A 21,022-nucleotide genomic window follows, 5' to 3' on the forward strand; every position below is an offset into this window, starting at 1 on the left:
CAGCAGGTCTGGGAGCCGGGGCCAGCGCAGGGATTTGATGACTCTCTGAGAGGAGGCACTGGGCCATCCTTCTGCACCACGCTGAGAGCAAGGGGGCCTGGGCAGCCACTGGTACCTGGGACCGAGCAAAGGGGGCAGATGTGGGGCAAGCCCAGGGTGGCCAAGTCTTCAGTCATTGCCTCCAAAGGAGGCTGCCAGATTGTTGGCTATGACTGCAGCTTCCTCTTAATTAATACTAGATCCACACGCAATCCTGCCACCCCATGGGATGAACTGGGTCTGAATTGGGGTGAGCACATGATCACGTTTTTGCCAAATTACCCAGCTCATAAAATAYGGTATGCTGGCTTCCTGCCAGCAGTGGGAGTGCAAAACAACGCCTGATTCAGCAGAAAAATCTTCCTGGCCCCTTTGGAGATCTTGTGAAGCAGCAGAAAGGGTTTATACGTGTGCAGTGCCTTGCATTGTTTTCAGTCTTGAACATAGTGCCATAAAGAYGGGATTTACTGTCTGGAGGAAGCATGACCAGGAGAGCACAGCCTCTCATGCCAGTGCAGTTTAAACTAGACATGGGGAGGAGGCCAAACGCAAGTCCTCCCAACTTCAGAGCCAGTCATGAGCTTCGTTGCTTGGATCCATCTTTTGTTTAAAGCCAGGGATCCCTGGAGAAGCTAGGCATGCTTCTGAGATCCGTAAATGGGGACTCTAAGTCATGTTCTATTTAAAGGGCTCTARCAGTCAGTCAGGGGACTTGTAAAAATGTTACCACAGGGTCTCCTATTTATTCTCGCGCACTCTGTGCTCTGCTCGCACATTAAAAGATGGTATTTTTTTTAGCTGCCAGTRCTTGGTGTCTGACAAATCCAGCTGTTTTCTTTCCCCCTCTGAAATCATGACATTTATAATCAGCGCTTAGTGGAAAGCCATGAGTGCTCTGAGCTGGTCTTTGGGGAGGCAGGGTGGGCTGGCGGGCAGGACCCCGTGGGGCGCGCGGCCTCCGCATCCTGCCTCCTCACTGCGCATTTGGACTCGCCCCACAGGGCTCCCGCTGGGTCCCCAAGGATGTCCCCATAGCAGTGAGGACATCTGACCAGAGCATCCCCCAAAGCCTCCCAGATAGGCTGCCGAGGAAGAGGGGCCGTGCCCAGCTAGCACGGGAGGTGCAGCAAGCATTGGGGCTGGGGAGGAAGGCAGCGAGGATGTGCGAGTGGGCTCGGAGGAAGCAACGCGGCAGCAGGTTGTTACTGATGAGCCGTCCAGGGCGCGTCGGAGAATCTGCATAAAATATTCCTTGTGAAGCTCGGGTAGCTGGTTGCAGCCCAGATAAGAGTCTGACAGTCGCCGAGGAAGGATGCCTTTAACCTTCACAAAACAGAGAGGACGGGAGAGAAATGAGCCAGGCAGTGGTGTCATGAAAATTACAGCCTCAGCGATTTGGATGCATTTCATTCTGCGGTGCGGTTTTGTGCAGCGAAGGGAAAATGAACAAAATGTGGGGAGGAAGCTGCCTGGAGGTCCGGGGGGTGCATTCCTGTTGGAGCTGTGGAAGTGGCCTGTGCTCACTGTGGAGAACTTTGCACAAGTTTGTGCCTGGTGAACCTGGAGAGCTGGTGAGAGCATTGCTGTGGGCGGCTCAGTAGTGTGGGACTTAATGACTGGGTGACATGATTTCTCTTGTGGAGATGCAGAAGGGACCATGCGTTGGCTTATGTGCTTATGGTTCAACTTCTTCCTGGAGATGTCCATCAAATCTGGTCTGCAAAGGGATCGTGTGATTCCTGGCAGCCCTCCTGAGTGCGTTTGTCACTTGGGTTGGCTACAGGACCTTCTGGGGCCTCCCCGGATGGGAGAGGTGCCTGTTTGCATGGAGATCTAGTGCAAGGAGACTGGAGAGACCTGGGGAGCAGTACCACCTSTCAGCTTCTCATCACACTTCCTATTGGGTCCCCGTTATTCAGCCCTCTAGTTGCCTTCAGCATCTGACTGTTTTGTACCCATCTCCAACATGACCGTTTTGTTCCTGGGAGGCAAACTTTGAAACCCAATGTGACTTTTTGAAGGCTTTATTTATTTATTTATTTATTTATTTATTTATTTATTTATTCTGTGTAGCTGTGGAGAGCAGTGCTGAGCTGGAGGAAGGAGAGCAAAGTATTTTTATAGCCAAATTGCCTGTGCTTGGATGATTATGGTGGGGGATGCGAGGAGATAGCCTTACCTAATCTGGGTTTGGTGGAATGGGGAACTCAGRACAGAATTTGGGAATCCCCATTTCGTTGTGATTTTTAGTGCAAACAAYGATCTTTTCCTTGCAGCAAAAGCTTTTGCTGGGTTTGTCATGTCAAGGTAACTTGACAACCAGTATGGGATGCCCTTAAGATACTGCCAAAGGCTAAGGGCCATTTCAGCCTTCCCGTCTTGTTTCGRTTGCCAAACCATGTAATTGACCCATATCACAGAGGAAAAAAACTGCCCATTGATGGCAGCCTTTGCAACTCTCACAGCCTCATCATGAACTATTTGGGGGGAAATGGGGATATTTTTAGCCACAACTTTTAAGCCAGACTTTTCCTGAAGAATCTTGAATGGAGCACACCTGGCTGTCCACAGGTGGGTGCTTCCCACCAGTGCTGGTGGAAGTCAGTGCTTCAGAGACCATCTTGTGGCACTTGGAGCCACCAAATAAATAAATAAGAGATGAGAATCAGCCTTCAGCTGGAATGGAAATAAAGTTGATGAAAGGACAAATGTTTTCTCTTCTGCCTTGAGGTTAGAAAACAGCAGGAAATCCTTGCTTGCAGAAAAGGCACATGGCCAGCAGCATGACTTGTGCAGTTTTTGCTGCCTTGAAGTAAGTCTGGAAACAGAGTGTTGTGGTGGATAAAATTTCATAGACTTTCCATGCTTTCTCACTGCTGCTTTTCTCTTGCCTGCCTTGCAGCATGGGCTGAATTTTTGTCATATTTGCACTAACTTGAAAGGCTCTATTAATGCAATTGACACCATGAGCCTTCGTGAAGCAAGCAGTGGTTTATGTTGCCTGTTCTTATGCATGTGTGCAACTTTCTGCTGGTGTTAGGTGGTTGGGGAGAAGACCCATGTGACAAGGAGGAGACCTGGAGCTGCTCTTTTCATTTCAGCAGTGTTCTGGCCCCTAGGGCTGTGGCCAAACGAGACTTACAATGGGGCACCCTTGACTCCCATGGGGCCTGGAGCTGCAGAGACATTTCCAACCCATCTGAAGGTCTCAAATCCAGGTGTACAGCAGCAGCAGATTGAGGAGCTGTTCTTCAACTTCATCCTGCACAGCAGGTAGTTGGGCACCGGAATCCCTGCATGGTACTCTGTGCCATAATCCTCCCAATGCAACATTTTCCCACTTTTTCCATAGGATAGGAAAGGGATATCCTTGCCTCAGGCTATCCCTATCCTGAGCTAGCTGCCTGCCCACCACTGCAGTTTACAGATGAGGAATGTTTTTGGCACCACTGCACTTGTTCTTCCTACATCAGCTGTTCCAGTCCCTGCTCTGGTCTCTGTAGACAACTGATTGATGGTAAAAAGGTTGGAGGCAGAGCAAGTCCTCCTCCCGTTGTCCTCTTTGTGTCGCTCATAATGCTGGCACCCAGGTACTGTTGACTGGCATTTGCCAAATCTCAAGCATCCAACCCCACAAAGTCTTTACGAAGTAAATGATCCCATAACTGCTAAACCCACAGCCTGCTAAACTAGCTTTGCCTTTCTAGCTTATTAATAAGCATCTTTCCTGGGTAACCAAGATGTATTGAGTTGGGACTCCCCAGTGCGAGCAACCAGAGATAGCTTTGACTTTTCCTTTTTTTAATTTACCTTGTGGGGCTGTGGGAAATGAGCAATCCTTCTGGCTGTCAATATTGCCAGCAGTGGTACCATCGCCATGACAAGAAAGGGAGGACCGGTGGGGAGATGGAGAAATGAGGCACCCCGGGACCAGCGTCTCAGCCTGACGCCCAACCAGAGCTGACATGTCCGTCGTGACAAGACTAGAGCCAACAGTATCCTTGCAAATCCCAGAAAATAAGTCTTTTGCTTGAGCTCTTTCCCCTTCCCAACTTTCCCAAGCAGATTCCTCCTTTTCTTTATTCTTTCTGAGCAATTATCATTACTTTGCAGATGCAGATATCTTTATCTCAGATATCTTGCCGRTATCTTTATCTCAGCTACTTTGCAGAGAGATTTCTTTTTGCATCTTGCAAAAAAGTGCAGAGGGGACCCAGACTCTGGCAATCAGAGCAGCATTCACAGAATGTCCAGAGTAGTGGGGGACCGGGTGCTGGCAGCTGGAGCAATGGGTCCTTGGGGTTTCTTGTGTAGCACCAGCTGCCCAGTTCTCTCCCTGCCCCAAGATCCTGAGGGATGACCAGAGTGTGCTCAGCATCCCTAGCAGCAGTGCTGGAGCTGTGCTGGTGGGACCTTCCACGAAGATGAGCCCATCACAACTGGGACAGCAGCGAAGGCCTGGAGCAGCATGGCTGTTTGTTAGACACTSTTGGGAGGACTTTCCTGCTCATGGAACAGAACTGTGAGGGGGACATCATGGGGGAAGGGATCTTGTCATGGGCTGATGCTCGGGTGCTGGAGACTGYGGTTAGGAGGCGCTGCTCAGGTCCTTGTTGCTTCAGTGTGTGGTGCTGTGGCTGATGGTTCATACCATGTTGTCCGAGAGAGTGAACTTCTTCTTGCCTGTATTAAACTGATGGACTTCTCGCTTAAACATGGGTTAGGAGGTCCTAGAGACTACCCTGGGACAGGGCAGGTAGGGACAAAGTGAATGGAGAGAGTGGAGGAAACTCCTTGACATGTTGCCATAGGCTGTTCATGGATTTGGGAAGCAGAGCAAGGGGAGGCATCCTGGCACTGAGCAGCTTGCTGGGCGAAGCCAGGGCGCTCCTTTTCCCTTCCCGGGGCCATTTGTCTTCCATCCGTTCCATTTATCTCTGGCAAAAAGCTTCAGACCCCAACGATCTCAAATGATCTAAAAAAGACAGTGATAAGTACCTTCCCCCGTCATTACGGCTCCGTTTTATCGCGGCGGTGATAGCAATAATGGCGGTTGTAACCCCCATCAAGTCCACTTAACGTGGTTCATTTTCCAAAGTCACTCAATGCCTCCTGACAGTCAGACCGGGCGCTATGGAAAGATCATTTAACCCYGGTGATCCGAGGGGGCCGTGGAGCGGGAGCAGGAGCCCCGCATGGCCGGAGAGGAGCCGGCCCGGGGTGGGCCGGGGAAGACCATTGATTTTATGACAAGGGGCAGAGCTGCTGTCAGAGCGGGGCGGCGCGGAGCAGGTCGCGGCGACGTCTCAATTAGCGGCTGGCAGGAGGAATTCAGGCAAGGCCGGAGAGTGGCGGCTTCTTCACCTATTATTATTATTATTATTATTATATATTTCTTTAAACAGTGAAAAGTGAACCCCAAATTAGAATCCCTGTTAACAATTAGCACAATTAGAGGCGACACGCTGTAATTTCGGCACAAGGGCGCTGAGGTGGCGGCCTGAGGTAATTGTGGCGGCCGCGGGGCTGCGGCGAGCTGGGGCTGGATGGAGCCGTGTCCCTCCTGCCCCTCACGCGGCCCTGCCACGAGCCTGCTGTCACCTTGCCACTGAGAGCAGGGCTGTCCCCCTCTCCACCAAAGAGATATTCCTTTAATATCTCTTCAGGCTTCGCCTGGATTTCAAGCAGGGGGGAAAGTTGCTGCGGTTGGCAGGGGATCTCACTCGCAGCAGTGTGAGGTACTTCGTCCCATCYGTGATGAGGTCCAAGCTTGAACGCTGTTGGGAAGTGAACCTGGATACCCAGGTGGCCGCTGGAATGGCTGGTAAGGTCCCACTGCCCTTGGGGACAGCTGGGGACGYCCCAGCCCCCTGGCCGGGCAGCTTGTCTGCTGTGGGAAGTGCCCCGCACCGCTTGGAAAGAGAGGTAGCTCGTGCCTGGCAAGTGAGCAGGGCACGTTCCTGCTTTCAGGTTAGCTTATCTGAATAATTACGTGAGCGAAGCTATCCCAGAGYGTCTTGGAATATGCGGAAATATATTCCATCTGTGTGCTCCACGGCATCAAAGTCGGAGAGCTTTCTGAAGAGCGGCCGGTTTCTCTAATATTTCAATGCGGGGGGAGAAGGAATCACTAAGAATTAGARTCATGCCCTGCTAGAATGACCCATTTGGTTTTCGCACAAAAAGCGTGAATTTAAGATTGCTTTGTTTTGGATCTCAGTTTACATAAGACAATGCAAACCTTGAAAGCGTTCAGCTGGAAGCGGAGCTGTCAGTGCCGTGGCAAAGCAGCGCTTTGATCAACGGGKAGGCAGATTTCTGAGTTTTTCTGTGTTGAGAATCTAGAACTTGCTGCGGAGGTTTCGTTCAAATTTTGAATGGGTTTAGGAGAGCTGCTAATTTTGCAGCCCCCATGCTGCCAGTTTTCTCTCCTCGGTTTGCAGAAGGATGAATAAAGGAGCCAGGCGCTGGGCAGGAGCTGCTGGGCTACCTTGGGTTGCTGCTTTGGGCCTGGTGGAGGAGAAGTGGTGGCTCTGCTGTCAGCAGCTGRGCTGAAGGATAAGTTCATAGGTCAGCATCTGTACAAATGGGTCTGCAAATGGGATAAGGCTGAAAACCATGAGCTTTTTGCCATATTACCCAATGGGATTTTTTTCATGGGGAGGCCGGATTTTGCCACCTTCTGGTGTGAACRGATGATGGTGCAGCTCCGAGGTGAGGACGTGAGCCTGCAATGAGGCTGTGCGACCGGGGCCAAGGTGTGGAGAGCGATTTCAAAGGGGACCTGGGATGCTTTTGCTAGAGCAGCTTGCTCCCAGTGGAAGGCAGTTACTGGCAATTTACAACATGTTCGAGGAAGTCCCCCGGAAGAGGGTTTAAGAGTCGTTGAGTCAACATGAAACTATATATCAGTTAATGAAGTTTAATAGCACTGAATAAGAACTGCACTGCGGCTCTGGGATCCTCTTGCAAMTGCAGTTACGGTCTAAAAAGAGAGGCTGGAAAAGCAGTCCCTTGCTTCTGTCCATATGTTGCTCCCTCCGTGCTCTGCAACTCAGATGCCTTTAGTAGCAASTCAGTCTCACAGAGGTGATAATGGGAGCTGGCTGGCATCGGTGCTGCTCCTGCATCAGCAGCACAAAGATGAGTCCTGGGCATTTCAGATGCGTGAGTCAGGCCTTTCCCAAATTAGCTCCAAAAAACAGCTTTTTAACCACAAAACCTAGCGTAAAGTTCTGTTCTCTTCTGTATAATTTTTGTGAAGGTCTTTGAGCCCTGAAGGAAAGGAATTTTTCTAAAATCAAGTTGCCCCCCACCATACACACTTGGAAATGAAGATCCCTTAATTTTTCTGGGTGTGGATTTTTTTTTTTTTTTTATTATCATGTATTTTAAGGAGGATTCAGGGAATGGCACATCCTTTTCCTCACTTGGTGTGCTGAGAACCATGTTCCATAGYCCCCATCAGGTGCCACTGCAGGCTGCTGTGATCCCAAAGGGATGGGAGCTGCTGGGATTGCCGGGACCAGCAGAGGTGAGACAGAGCTTCCCAATTTTATTTATTTATTTTATTTTATAAAAGAGGCCCTTAAGCCATTTGCAGGGCTTGGTCCATCTGACCAGCCCTGGCGCGGTGGTGGCCGCTGTGGTGGAGCAGTGTGTGACAGCTCCTTCCAGGAGGCCAAGCCCCGTGCTTGCTTCCCGCTCTGCTGGGAGGCTATTTACTCTGACGGAGGAGGCGAATGTTGAGCGCCGGGTTTGGAAAAATCTTGACCCAGTTTTCTCCCGAGCACTCCAAGGCAATGCGCTTAATGAGTGCTGTGCCTCTGCCAAGTTTCCCGGCRCCACTCTGCCAGTTTTAGCATCCGACTGGTTCAAGAAAGTGCTGGGAGGATCTGTGCGTCCCGGCAAGCACGGCGCCTCTCTCAGCCCGGCCTTCGCTTGGGGAGGGCCGAGCTGTTTGCACAGAAATGCAACTCAAAATACCCCTGTTAGGTGKTTTTTCAGGGAGGGGGAGAGTAACGGCTAATATTTCGTGTGGCCTTGGTGGGGAAGCATCTGTGACTTGAGCGTGTGCAGGTGCCAGAGTTGTTTCCATGAACCTGCAGACCATCCTCTGCTCTGGTGCTTCCATGAGCTCTGGTGTCCTCCAAGTTGAGATATTTAGAATAAATAGTGCCTGACCCTTTTCCTCTCCTCCTCCTTCTCCCTCTTTCCCATTGCCAGCTTCCAGTAACCCAGGTCCAATAATTTGGTCATAATAAAATGTGACTGCTGGGGCTATTTTTACGGAGCTGGCATTCATTTGCATGCTGGCTCTGTGTGGGGCCCCAGGCAATCTCTTTTTTTTCCCTCCCTTTTCTCTCCCCCCTTCCCCACTGCCACTTCCTCCTCCCCCGCTGGCATTGCTCTGATCAGAAGTGACAACAGAAACACAGCCGTATTTCCTGGAGATTTACAGAGCCGGATGATGAAAGCTCGGAGGAGCRGCAACAATGGAAGAGGGGGCTCGGAGGGAAGGGGCAGGGAGCGGGGAGAAGTTCTGAAACGGATCTTTTCCAAATGTCACCTTGCTTCCCGGGGGCTCCGGAGCAAGACCACTGCTCATGGGAATGCCAGGAGGCAGCTGAGGTGGGGATGTGCCTGAGGAGGAGGCCGGATCGCCCCCGGCTCTCATGGTTTGATGGCACCAGGTACCTTGTGGCACTGATGGCACCGCACTGCTGTGCTTGCAGCTGGGCCAGGCTGGGCCCTGGTGTTCGGGGGCTCTTAGTCACCTCTGTCCTCGCTCTCCACCCGCTTCCTCTCTCTCCTCCTCTCCGTTTCTCTCTTCAACACCACTGTCAAGCAACTTGATCACCTGCCAGCCCGTATTGATTTTTGCTTCCCAATCTCCAGGCTGGATGGAAGGAAAAGATTAAAAACAGTTTGTCAGTTTGAAGTTGAATAAGAATTCAGCACAAGGGACATCAGCTCGTGGTCGGGGGGAGAAGGGGTCAAGACCAAAGACATTGCTGTGGGGGAGAACAAGCCTTCTGCACCATCTGCTTTGGGGGTGCCCCTCCATAGCCCCGTCGAGCCGTCGGCCCTGCAGAGCRGCCAGGAGGCTGCTTCATCCCTCACCCGTCCGGCCTTGGCTTCCCACGCGTGCTGCCCTGGTGAGTCCTGATGTGCCTGGCGTCCCCCCAGCCTCCCGGGCAGCCCCCTCCGCCGCCAGCGGCTCCGTGAGCGGTGCCCAGCCCCGGCGCTCCGTCCCCACGTGTCCCCGGCTGCCTGCTGCCATTAGTATTCATGTGACGGGTCTCCTGCTGTCCTTGTCAAGACTGAGTGGGCAGACTAAGGGAATTTGCCCTTCAAAAAATGAGAATCATTTGAGTCAGGGAAGCTCCTTCTTCGTGCATGTGGTTTCTTGCCAGCCCAAGGGATGACAAATGGTTTACGCTGCTCCCTATGCAGCAAAGAGGGCCTGTTTGGTTGAGATTTGGCAGCTTGTGCAGGGTGCGAGGCAGAGTACGAGCTCTGTATTTGACGTGGGAGCATGGCATCAGCTGCAGTGACTTTGGGCTGTGCAGGGAGGACGGTCCATGCTTGCCCATGCCATGTATCCCGTGGGACAGAGCCTTGCAGTTTGGTTCCTGCAAGCACTGAGGCACTGGAGACTTGGTGCTAGATTCCACAGCAGAGCTCTGGTGGAGAGATCTTGGTGGGATGGAGAGGGCAGCAGCTGGGGCAGATAGCTCAGCCTTGGCTGACACCCGCAGAGCTGTAGGGCTGTGCTGCTGCTGGAGGTGAATTTTTTTGTGACATTGCTGCTGCTTCCCTGCTGCCTCCCTGTTCCTGTAAGGAGGACAACAGAACTGTAGGTTAAGGACTCCTCTTCCTTGCTATTGTCATGTCTGGCAAGTATCCAGYAAGAAACCACAAAGATATATTTGCCTACATAAAAAGTAGGGTGGATTTACTTCCATTTATATCTGCAGGTGTATTTCCTTATCTAAATAATAGATGGCTATGTCCTCAGCCAGTGTAACCTGGCAGAGTTCCTCCAAGGTCAGCAGAGCTGCACTGGCTTATATCCAGACAGGAGATGACCTGGTTTTTCCAAGAAATACCAATGTAGCAGGTAATATGTGGCTGCATGAGGGTATGGAAGCAAAGCGAGGTGGGGACCCTATTTACAGGGAGTTTGGGAACCCTGGGTTGCGGTCACTGCATCTTCTCTTGGGGCATTATCCCCAGGACAAGTCCTCTCAACCTCAAATGGCATCTGTGCAGCCAGTGGAGGGGATCTGGAATGGGGGACATCCATCCATTAAAAACCTGCTGCTAGAGCACCGCAGCTTCCCAGTTAACGGGGAGAGACTGAGGGCTCTTCAGCCTGCCCGCAGTGGTGCTGGCGCTGGCTCAGCTGCTGGATGCGCTGCCCTCTGCYCCTGCATTGCGGAGGGGAGAGGGGATGGAGCCTCTCCTGATATCATTGCCTTGGATAGGTGCGCGGGAATGGGGACTTGGTCTTTTGGTGTTCTGCTTTGTTCTCTAGCAAAGTGGGGTTAGTCCTTGAGGAGCAAGGGGACAGTGGTGCTGAGGACAAGCTGATCCCTGTCCCTGTCTTCCTACAGCCCCTCGATTTAGGTTCCTTGGGCACTGGCTGCCAGGGGCAGCTGGTTTCCTCCTGGCGTGTGCCAGGCTGATTGCTCTGCTGAGGGGGGTCCCAGTCCTGTGGGAGCAGCAGTACCCGGTGCGGACAGGGAAGTGCCCTCCACCTAGGACGGGATCGTTCTCATTCCCAGCTGAGCAAAGCAGACAAAAAAAAATGCCAGCTGATGCTGGTGAGCTGGCAGGCTTGGCTGCAAACTCCAGGGCATCAGCAGCTTCAGCTCTAAACCCTCATTTTCCCTGTGTGCACGAATGTCCAGCGTGTTGTGCTACGAGGCTCTCGACCTTGGCTGCAGGGCCGTCCTCCTGCTGAGCGGCTGCACACTGAGGGTCCCCGCGTCTCAACAACATGCTTGACAAAGGCAGAGCTCGGGCTTGCGTGCGCTGCCTCTGCAGCTGCTGTGATGCCACAAGGGCTGATTTACCTTCTCCGAGCGGAGGGTCTTGCTCGCCTGGCCCCAGACCTCCCCGATGAGGGGCTGRTGCAGAAGCAGAACTGGCTCTGCTCTCTTTGGGCACCAGCTGATGCTCTGTGCATGGCTGTCCAGGTCCCAGGCGAGCGTGTTAGCTAATGTGTGCTGACAGGTAGAAGGATCAGGGATCCCTCATCTAAGGAGCTTCTCGGCATCGTTAATTTGCTAATAGCACTCCTGGGAAGAAGGCAGTGAAGATGGGGGCTCCTAAAGGGGGCTTCCCACCAGCCTCAGCCAAGCGGCACCCCTTCATGTCCCAACGGGAGAGCCAGGGTGAGCCGGCCACACGCCAGGAATTGCTGGGTCAAGCTGAGCTGGGAAGGTGAGGCAGCAGGGAGCCCTGCCGCTGAGCACTGCTCACGCTCAGCCCCGCGCACGTGCCCGGGGCGCCGGGCGCCGCGGGAGGAGGGTGGCCCGGAGCAGCGCTGCCTCGGCGGGCCCTGGTGCCGGGCACTTGCAGCCCGGCGCTGCGGGAGCCGGCAGGGAAGGGCGGCCGCTGCCCGCTGYGCGAGCCGCAGCCTGCGCCCCCCTCACGTGCCGCCGCCTCCTCTGCAGGAGAAGAGCAAGGTGCTCTCGGGGGGCAGCGGGGAGGAAACGACAGAACAAGTGAAGCACAAGAGGCTCACATGGAAAGGTCATGGTGAGTTTTAAGTAGAAATGTCATTGTTATTCTGTCAAAAAAATAACAGAGCCAAAGCACAYGTGGCAGAGAGGTGGCTGCTCCCCCAGAGGAGGGCAAACTTGGCAGAGTCCACAGCCTGCTGCCATTGGGTTTGCCCTCYAGCTTGGGCAAGGGGTCATTCCCCTCCAGCCGTTGCTTCCCTGGCTTTTCATTCTCTCTTTCTCTCCTTTTTTTAATTTTTTTTTTTCCCCAATGCCTCTTCAGCGCCCTCTTTCCAGCACTGTCCTCTGCACCAGATTCCCAGGGGGCTCAGGTCGGTCTAGAGGCAGTGAACTGTGCTTGTATTGCTGGCAGACTGCAAGCTCTCCATGGAGGAGGCACGGGACCAGACAGACACCGTGTCTGGCCATGAGGGTCCTACTTTCCCGCTGTTTAAATCACAGCCATGTCAGACATCACCACTGGCTTCCATGTGTGTTGCCATGTCCCTTAGTTCATGTGCTGACTACGGCCTCAGAGAGGAGTGAGAGCTGATGGAGATTGKTTCTAGTGGACCATGACCTGCTAGTGGGTGCCTTGCCGTGCCCTATCCAGAGCACRGAGCGTTGCTGAGAGTTCAGGGCTGTTGTTTAGCTCAGCAGATTTAAAGATCTGTAGCTTCTGAGCTGTCTACTTCTTGCTTCCCACAGGAGGTCATGGCTTTGCTGCCTGGTGGTCTATGAGCTGAAGGCCCCGTGGGTTCTGTGTTGCRCCAAGAGTGAGCAATGAAGCTTGAGCAATGAACACTTGGCCCTTAGCAGGGACAGGGAAGTGCAGTGGCAACAGAGCCATTAGGAGCCCCATCTCGCAGGGATGGAGGCTCCTCCCTTTACCTTTCCCATGTTGGCTGAAGGCAACTCAAGCCCAAGCCCAGGCCTACCCTTCTCCCCATGGTTGTCCTACCACCTCCTGGCAAGGTGGGGACAAGAGGTGTGTGGATCAGCCACCCAGCAAGGCTGTGTGGCCGGCACCAGCACGAGAAGCGTGCCTGTGATTTTTTCCGAGCCTTAATTGCAGAATTTCCATATCATCAATTCCCTGCAAGTCAGCACTTGACAGGGAAGGCTGTGGCTACTGTCCTTGCTGCTGCCATCAGAGAGTACCCACTCTGTCCAGGGGACAGCTCTCAAAACGTTATTTTTATCTCTGTCTCGTAAAGCCTGTTCTGTATAAATATATTTTAATTAATTAATAAATGGGATGTAATGAGTTCTGGCAGGGTGACATTTGAGCATAAAGCGAGGCTTAAACAGATCCTGACATGTGTTAGCTGGGAAAACACAACATTCCTGCATGTGCAGCACACACACACACACACACGCACACCCAGCTTTACTTGTTGGGAGTGTTACGTAACGTGGAGGGAGACGGGCTGGGGGGAGCTGGGCATGGAGGTCCCTTCTGGAAGGGCCATGAGCCAAGTGCAGCGGGCGTCCAAGTGACTCCATCCACGTAGCCAGTCCCCTGGGTTGCCTCCGCCTTGAGACCAAAGGGAGGCTTGAATAGATTCTTTCTTTCACAGAAATTGATGAAGTGTCCCCAGAGACTGACTTGCTGGAAACGTGCTAGCTAAGCCAACCTGTAGCATCAGCTCTGGGAGGACTGTGGGGAGCCTCCGGGTCTGCTGTAGGTTGGTGCAGGGCAAAATTGGTTCTGGCATGAGGGTTTTGGCAGTTAATGATCAGCTACCAACTCAAGCATAGTCCAAAATAGACAAAAACCAAAGCCTTCTTGTGCCATATTTGCCTCGGAAAACATGGTGTATGGTACTCTTTGTTTCTCTAAGATTGTTTGTAAAATAATACACGTAAAATAATATTTTTTACCCCTTGACAAACCAGTCCTGGGGTGTCCAGAACAGCAGCGAGGACAGTAGTGAGTCYACCTTTCTGCCTGAGATAGCTCCTAGATTAACCCAATGACATTTCTCAAGGTGACTCGTGGTGGTGCAGAGGTCTGGTGCTGTTGGGTGGCTTCCAGGCTGTTGGTGGCTGATTTTGGTGGCTCTGATCCCTGCTCTCCTGGAAATGGGACCAGGCAGGGATGTGCTGGGGTGACCTCAGCTTTTGTGCCATGGGTGCCTTCCTGCAGGGCGGAGGAGATGGAGATGGCACCACAGGTGTAAGCACCACTCAAGGACCTCACAGGAAGGGTGTCCAAAAACTGGAACCCAGTGAGGCATGCTGCAGTAGCCAAAATCTTCACTGATTTCCTTTCTGTGCCTTTGTGCTTCTCGAGAGCCACTTTTTGTGCACAAAAGCAGTAGCAGACCTGCTCCTGTGTAGCTGAGACCTTGGTTCTCATCTGCATTTGGACTCTGTTTCCCAAAGCCCATCATTACTGGCGCTTTGGAGTCCCAGTACAGCCCACTRAAAGAAAGAATAGGGTMTAAGGGTGAATGCTTTCCTATCRCAGATCTTAAATATGAATCTTTTCYGTTTCTGAGATTGGTAATGTCAAAAGTGGCACCTACGTAGTTTAGACCATGTGTGTGACAATACATATAATATGGAGGACTCAATTTATAGCTTGGAAGTTGTTCCCAAAGACCTGCAAGGCTGATGGTTTTCCTCTATTCTACAAACAGCTTTGTCTGCAAACACGTGTCAGGCCCCCCGCTCCCTGCAGATACCCTTGCTTACTGCCTGGGACTCCAGCTCAACTTTCCTTCCTCTTCCCTCCCTTCCTGGGCTGCCGGGAGGCCCCGAGGCATCGCTGAGCCCTGTGCTCAGCAGTGACCATCCCGTCTTATCTCAGCATCACGCTGGCTCCTGACCTGTCTTCAGGACATGTGGGGACAGAGAGGGAAGAAGGGACGTGGCCAGGATGCTGACCTTCTGTGATTACATACATGTGTTTTTGTTGTTGTTTTCAAGGTTTGGTCAAACAGGAGGGATGTGCTGTTTGCTGTTCAGCTTTTGTTATGAACTTTGGCTGCTGAAGAGATCTCGTGGAAGCAGATTTCCAGTGAGTAGTGTACGAAGCAGATTTGAATCTGGTCCCTACATGGGAGGGGTGGGTGGGCAGACTGGGGATTTGAGCTTTTCTCTCCATGAAATGGGTCAATATTCCTCGCCTGTCCCTTGAGTAGCTAATAATATAGCAGTTGGCTCTTCTTCGCCCAGCAGGGTTATTGTCATCCTTGCTAAAGTTTGACATTTTACACTTTAACTAAGCACAGCCTTAGGCAAGAAGCTGCTAAGAGACAGATTTCCTTATTAAAAGAAGATGTCACCAAAAGAGCAAGTCAACAAATATGCCACTGCCCAGAAACAGCCATGAGACTGGGAGAGAACAGGGAGCAGGAGAGAAGGGAGGGCAGAGCTGCAAGGAGCCGGCATGGGTGGTGGGCCACCCTGGAGAGCATTTTTGGGGACACAAGGCCCTGCTGGGCCCCCCTAGCCAGAGCTGCCAGGGTCTTGGCACTGCTCCGTGCTCCTGCAGGAGATCAGGTGCTGGAGCCTGACCTGAGGGCCGTGCATCGTCCTGGGGTTGTTTGCAGCGTGTCCTGGGCTCACCCTCCTCTTMCTCACATACCCGTCCCGGAGCAGGTGCCGTATGTACAGCACCTAGTACAGGCTGGCTGTATGTGGCTGTATATGTATATGGCTTTGGGAGCCCATGTAACATGAACTGTCCTGGCTGCCATCCGTTCATTACTGGGTAAGAGCATGGGCGTGTGTGTGCGCAGGWTTTTTTAAGTCTGAAAACATTTTCAAGGATTTTTCTCAGTATTGCAATCGCAAAATGCCAGACGCACAGAAAGCTGCAGGCAACTGCTCTTTTTTTTTTCCTTTTCTCTTTTTTTTTTGAATCTGAGCATGCCTGATAACATGCCTTTTCCCTGCGCTGCTGACAATGGTTTTTTTGCTCCCCTTTATGGAGTTTAAATATAATACACTTAATAGCAGTTAGTGATGTCAGTGCTCTTTGGTATAGCAAATCTCTGGCGTGAGATAATCTTAGTTAATGATCAGCATAAAACAGATAGAGGTCAGTATTTTAGCGGCGCTATAAATTCTGCCTTTACTGTGACAGAGCTGCAAGGCGGCGATCCCATTAACCTCTCCCGTGTATTGATAGGGGTCCRTGGCCCGCCCCGCCGCCCTCCTCCGTGCGCTCGCGTCCGCTGCTCGCGACGCTCGCCCGGGCCTCTCTCCTCCCCGGGGAGCGCTCGGCTCCGCCGGAGCCGCTGTGCCCGTCTCCAGCCGCAGCCTAACGCAGGGTGACACCGTGTAATGGAAGAGCAGCACTCGCCGGGCCCGGGAGGAGACGGAAAGCTCCTGGCAGCTTTTGCCCCCGCAGCTCCAGCGTTGGAAAGGGCAGCGTGATGCACATGGGAGCCAGGCACAGGGGGGTAGCCCTGCRTGTGCCAAAACCGCCGGGACGGCTCTGGGTCGCGGGCCAGCGCTTTAGTCCCCGTGGATTTCAGCGAGGCGACGCTGATTCGCACCAGCCGCGAATCAGCCCCGATAGAGCGGCTGCTTATGATCTAATAATGCAGAGATATGGGCAATGTGGAGGGRAAAAAAAATAAGATAAAAAAGTCAATGAAGCATTGTGGTTAAGAATCAAATTGCATAAAAGTCAGGAAATAAAACACTTAAAGCTCCTACAGGAACATTAAGTCGGTGAAGGCTCTACTTACGTAGCCTCAGCCCTGACTGTTTTCCCCYGATGCCTGTGCTGCTCCTTTCACATCTGTGTGATGGGCAGTGCCTGGGGGAAGCTCTGCTGCTTCCTCCACTGGTGTAAGGCTGGAGCAGGTCTGGGTGTTCTCGGCAGAGCCGGGAGCAAAGGCTGCCCTCCAGCCCTGCTCTGGCAGCACTGGCTTTCACACTACTTGTCAGGTCCCCGCTGCGTGTGCTTCACGTGTCAGAGCAGTTGTGTTGCAGCCATGATAATTTAAGGATAGAGAAGACTTGTCAGTAGTGGTTTTACCCACACACCTTATTTCTGTTTACAAGGCAGCTTTTCCTACTCGGAAGCTGTCTTGAGCTCACGGTTGTATTTTGCAGGCTGTTTGTGAGTGTGGCGTGTGTGGCTTCCCTGCAGGGCAGAGCAAAGGGTGCTTGGTTTTACAAACCTTCTTGCCAAATCTCAACTTTTGGGGGAAGTCTTCTTGGGGTGGTTATTGTCCTCTGCTGTGTTTTAACCCCTGAATGCCTGTTGCACCCTCAAATGCACCTTCAGTAGCATGGTGGTTTTGGAACTGCAGAGAAGGGATCATGAGAGAACTTCTGAGCAGGAGAGTTTGGAAAGAGATGGGAATGTCAAAGCCTCAGAGAGCAAACTGTTTTCTGGTTTATGAAGGTCAATAAAAAGCATCCCTGGGAGACAGGTGACCTAGTGGTGTGACTGTACCGACAATATCTCATCTTTCCTAGACTTTTCCCAGTTGTTGAGGAGCAGGGTCCTTGACAGTGCTAGCAACAGACAGGAACTCCTGCTTAGCCCACCCACCCCCCAAAACTTCTGGCACAAGGTTTGCCATGCAGGCTGCCAGGCTCAAAATAACGTGGGGTGAGAGGGGTTTATGCCCAGTAATTTTTGAGGATGAGAAGAAGAAGAAAAAATCAAGCAGAAACACGCAAAAAATGGCTAGCACTTCTGTGGGAAACTGTGGTAACTGCAGGGCTTGGAGGTCTGACGTTTCACAGAGCTCCTGGCCTCAAGGAATGTCCTTTCCCTAAAGATGCTCCAAGCTGTGCTCCAAACATGTGCCTTCCACAGAGCATTTTGGCAGCTGGCTTTAGAAAGGAGGGCGTTTTGGAGCAGTCTGCGCCCCTTGAACAGGCTCAGGCTGCCTGGCAGCACGGCGGGACCCCGGCAATCAGAAAGCTTCGAGATCTTTGGCTGTCAGGATGGAAATACAGGAAATCACCGGGGATGGTGGTGGACAGTGCACTGAGAGGCCCACGGTCTCTGTGCCCCTTCCCCACTGCCCTGGATTAGTTGCCTCGGTTGTAGCGTAGCACTAACGCGACCAGTGTTAGAAATCAGTGTGTTGCTGAAACCTTTTTTCCTGTCTTTCAACTGAATGGATAGAGAGGGCAGAAATAAAGGCTCCCTCGGGTTCCGGTTCATATGTCGCCATGAAGTGCGTTAATGAATCACTGCTCCCAGAGCACATTTGGAGCTTGTTACCAGCAGATAATCCTGCACTGTGACCCAATTGCTACTTGACTGCCCAGGAGCAAACCTTCTTTCTCCATGGCCCCTAGGAGCAAGGATGGGCTGCGCTTGGAGGTTGCCTTCCTCTTTGGAGCTGAAATGGATGCATTTGTTAATGAGGGTTTTTTTMACGGCTAGTGCTTAGAATTTTGGTTTTTTTTTAATGGAGAAAGCTTGGGAAAATAGCTCCAATTCCCCTTGCTACCACCTATTGCTGTCAATGGAAGCAGTCATTAGAGAAATGCAGGAAATTAGCTTAAACTCTTCCTACAGGGCAAGAGAAGTGGGAGGAAGGCTAGGATACCAGATGGGGTGATGATGCAGGGACAGAGCCTGAATTTTCTCCCAGCCTGTAAGTGCTTGTTAGGGAGGAGTGAGAAGTGGTCAGTGCTGAGATTTCGTGCTCTTCACCACGCAGCAGACACCCTGCTTTCCTTATGGTCTGCTGGATAGACCTTCTGCTTCCACAGCCCTTCTTGCAGTGTTGGCAATTAGTGRCACACCATGAAATGCTGGCGAATGTCTTCTGCGTTGCATGACTGTAATATGACTTTGCTGGATGTCTCGTGGCTTTAATCTCCTACAGAGAAGTTCCTCAGTGCTTTCTGTTGCTTCAGGCCTCCAGGGTGCATGGATATGTTGGCAAAGAGCAAAGGAACTGGAGTCTGGGAAGGCAGAAGGGGCTCCTGGAAGGGAGTGTGGAAGCAGCAATGAGCGATTGCAGCCCAGTGCTACCTGTCTCACCTGAGTAGTATTGAGGATATCTTGGTTGGGAAGCAAACCTGTTGTAAAAAAAAAAAAAAAAAGGAAAGAGCATGACCTATAACTAGCAGAGTGAATGCATGGAAGGGGAGAGAAAAAGGCCCTTGTCCCTTGGGAACAGCCCAGGGATGTTCTGCCCATGCTTTCTGGGTCTGAATCTGTTATCCACCCAAGTCTGTTATCTGTTATTCTTCTCCTGGGCTATCAYTGGGCATGTTCTTGAGGGCCAACGTACTGCCCATCTGCTCGCAGAGGAGCTAGGCAAGGAGCTGCRGTCACACTGAGAGGTTGGTGGACATCGGCCCAGACAACTTGCTTTGCTTCCAGCAAGCCACTAGATAACCCCGGGCACCCTTTAGTGCTTTTCCTCTTCCTCCCTTTAAAAAAATAGCCACAGAAACTGTAGAAGGAAGGATAAGGGCAAGGGGGGGAAGAAAGACAAAGCGTTTCTTATCCTCTACTTAGATGTTTTTATCTAGTTCCTTGTTTTGTGGGAAGGGGTGATGTTACCTGCAACCCTAACAGGGCGGTCTGGGTTCATCTCCCACATMTAAGTCTTGTTCTTGGACCTAGAGCCAGGCACTTTGGCTCTTTTTCTCCTGGTTCTCCATCTGAGAAGGGGCTGAGGATGCTTTATTTCACGTGCTCCTTGTCCTGCCTGCCTGAGCTGGGCAGCGACAGAACATGGGCTGGGGCCTCCGAGCTGCGGTGGGTCCGTCTGGGCACAGAGACTCCTCAGGCCCCATGACCTTTTCCTGGCAGCTCTGGACAGGCAGGGACAGGGAACAGGGAAGGAAAGCACTCCTGCAGCCTCCGGGGAGGCAGTTTGTCTAACGAGACTTTCACTCCACTAAAAACAGAGGAACCCTGAGGAGATGACGGTGTGTAATGTCAAGATTCAGTAGCTGGCAGATAAATTTATGCTTTTTTTCCTAAGAAGTGTCTTTATGAGCATTTTCTCTATGTGTAGCAGCTCAATGGAAATGACTGTGCAGGTCGGAAAGTCATTAGGAGTCAGCAAATACAAGAGCCACTTATTTATTGGAAAGTTTATCTCTGCATTAAATTTCCACTGAGGAGAGTTTCATTAGGCCCGCAAGACTGGTATAAACAGGGAACTGGAAAGGTGTCTTTCACAGGAACTGGAGAGGTGTCTTTCACAACTCCTCAGCTAATTTCTTGTTCTGTTTTTTTATATTTTTTTGTTGCTGTTATTCACACAGAGGGGCTGCCAAGTGCATTGCGAGAGAAGCCTGTATTCAAGTCAGATTTTTTTTTTATTTCCTGCATTTGAGCAGGCCAGAATTTATATTGCTCAGGTCTCCTTAAATTAGTCCGAGAGGATTTCATTTTACAGGCCTGCTTGACTGGGATCCTTTTGGCACAATGGGCTCAGCTTTGTATACAACTGAGATTCATATTTTATGTGTGTATAAAAATCCCAGCCATGAATCTAGCGGCTTAAAACTTCACCTTCATTCTTTACAGCTCAATTCAAAGCACTCTGCACATTTCCAGCCGCTTGGTGCTGTAGGTAGCTGAGCTAAAGGAAAATGGCAGCAGATGGGGGAGATGGCTCAGGAGGACTTCGCTCTCCTCGTTCACCAAAGGTTGTTTGAAAGCCTGTGACTGCAGGGGTTCCTGGTTCAAAAGGGTGCCTTGCCCTCTCTAGTTGGAGGCTTCAAAACTTAAGGTGAGACCTGCAAGTTATTTGGGGGAATTAGGATTGAGTGGTAGACTGTGGCTCTTGAAATCTGTGCTTCATTTGTTTCCTTGCTCTGAGTTCCTCATGTTGCCTATGGGCAAATCCCACAAGGAGAGTGAATGAAAAGCAGGTTAAAATATCGATGGGAAGAAGAGAGTCCTCTTTAGAAAGAGCTGCTGGACCTTTCCCGTTTCCAGCCCTGTTACCTGCTGTCCAGGGCTCTGGTCTTATGTCACCAGTGTGTAGGTTGRCCCTGTGCTCATCTGGAGGACACTTGTGAACTTTTGTCTCCTCTGTATGTACCCTGGTCCCCTCCAAAATGCCTTGATAGAATCTGATACGGAGGAGTTACTTCTACCTTCCTTTGCCCTGTTAGGGAATGCCTGGAGAACATCTGGAGCTGTTGTTCTCCATTGATGCTTGTAGCAAATCTGTTCGGATTGACTGTAGCCCATCAAGTTGGTCCCAGCAGGACTTGTTGGTTTGGGCTCAGGACTGTTGCTGTGCTGTGACCAACTAATACCCCCTTCCACAATCCAAAGCCCTTGAGAA

At 51.7% G+C, this 21,022-nt stretch overlaps 1 long non-coding RNA gene across 1 annotated transcript in view; it reads left to right on the top strand.

Annotated features, from left to right (window-relative positions):
• Window positions 1-21,022, top strand: part of LOC112952157 — a 46,514-nt gene that overhangs the window by 3,006 nt on the left and 22,486 nt on the right. Inside the window, exon 3 of the long non-coding RNA XR_003250338.1 lies at window positions 14,706-14,796. This is a non-coding gene — a long non-coding RNA (uncharacterized LOC112952157). The remainder of the gene's footprint in view (window positions 1-14,705; window positions 14,797-21,022) is intronic.

Source organism: Nothoprocta perdicaria, unplaced genomic scaffold (genome assembly GCF_003342845.1).
Source record: "Nothoprocta perdicaria isolate Ctin4 unplaced genomic scaffold, notPer1 scaffold_392, whole genome shotgun sequence".
Lineage (NCBI taxonomy): Eukaryota > Metazoa > Chordata > Aves > Tinamiformes > Tinamidae > Nothoprocta > Nothoprocta perdicaria.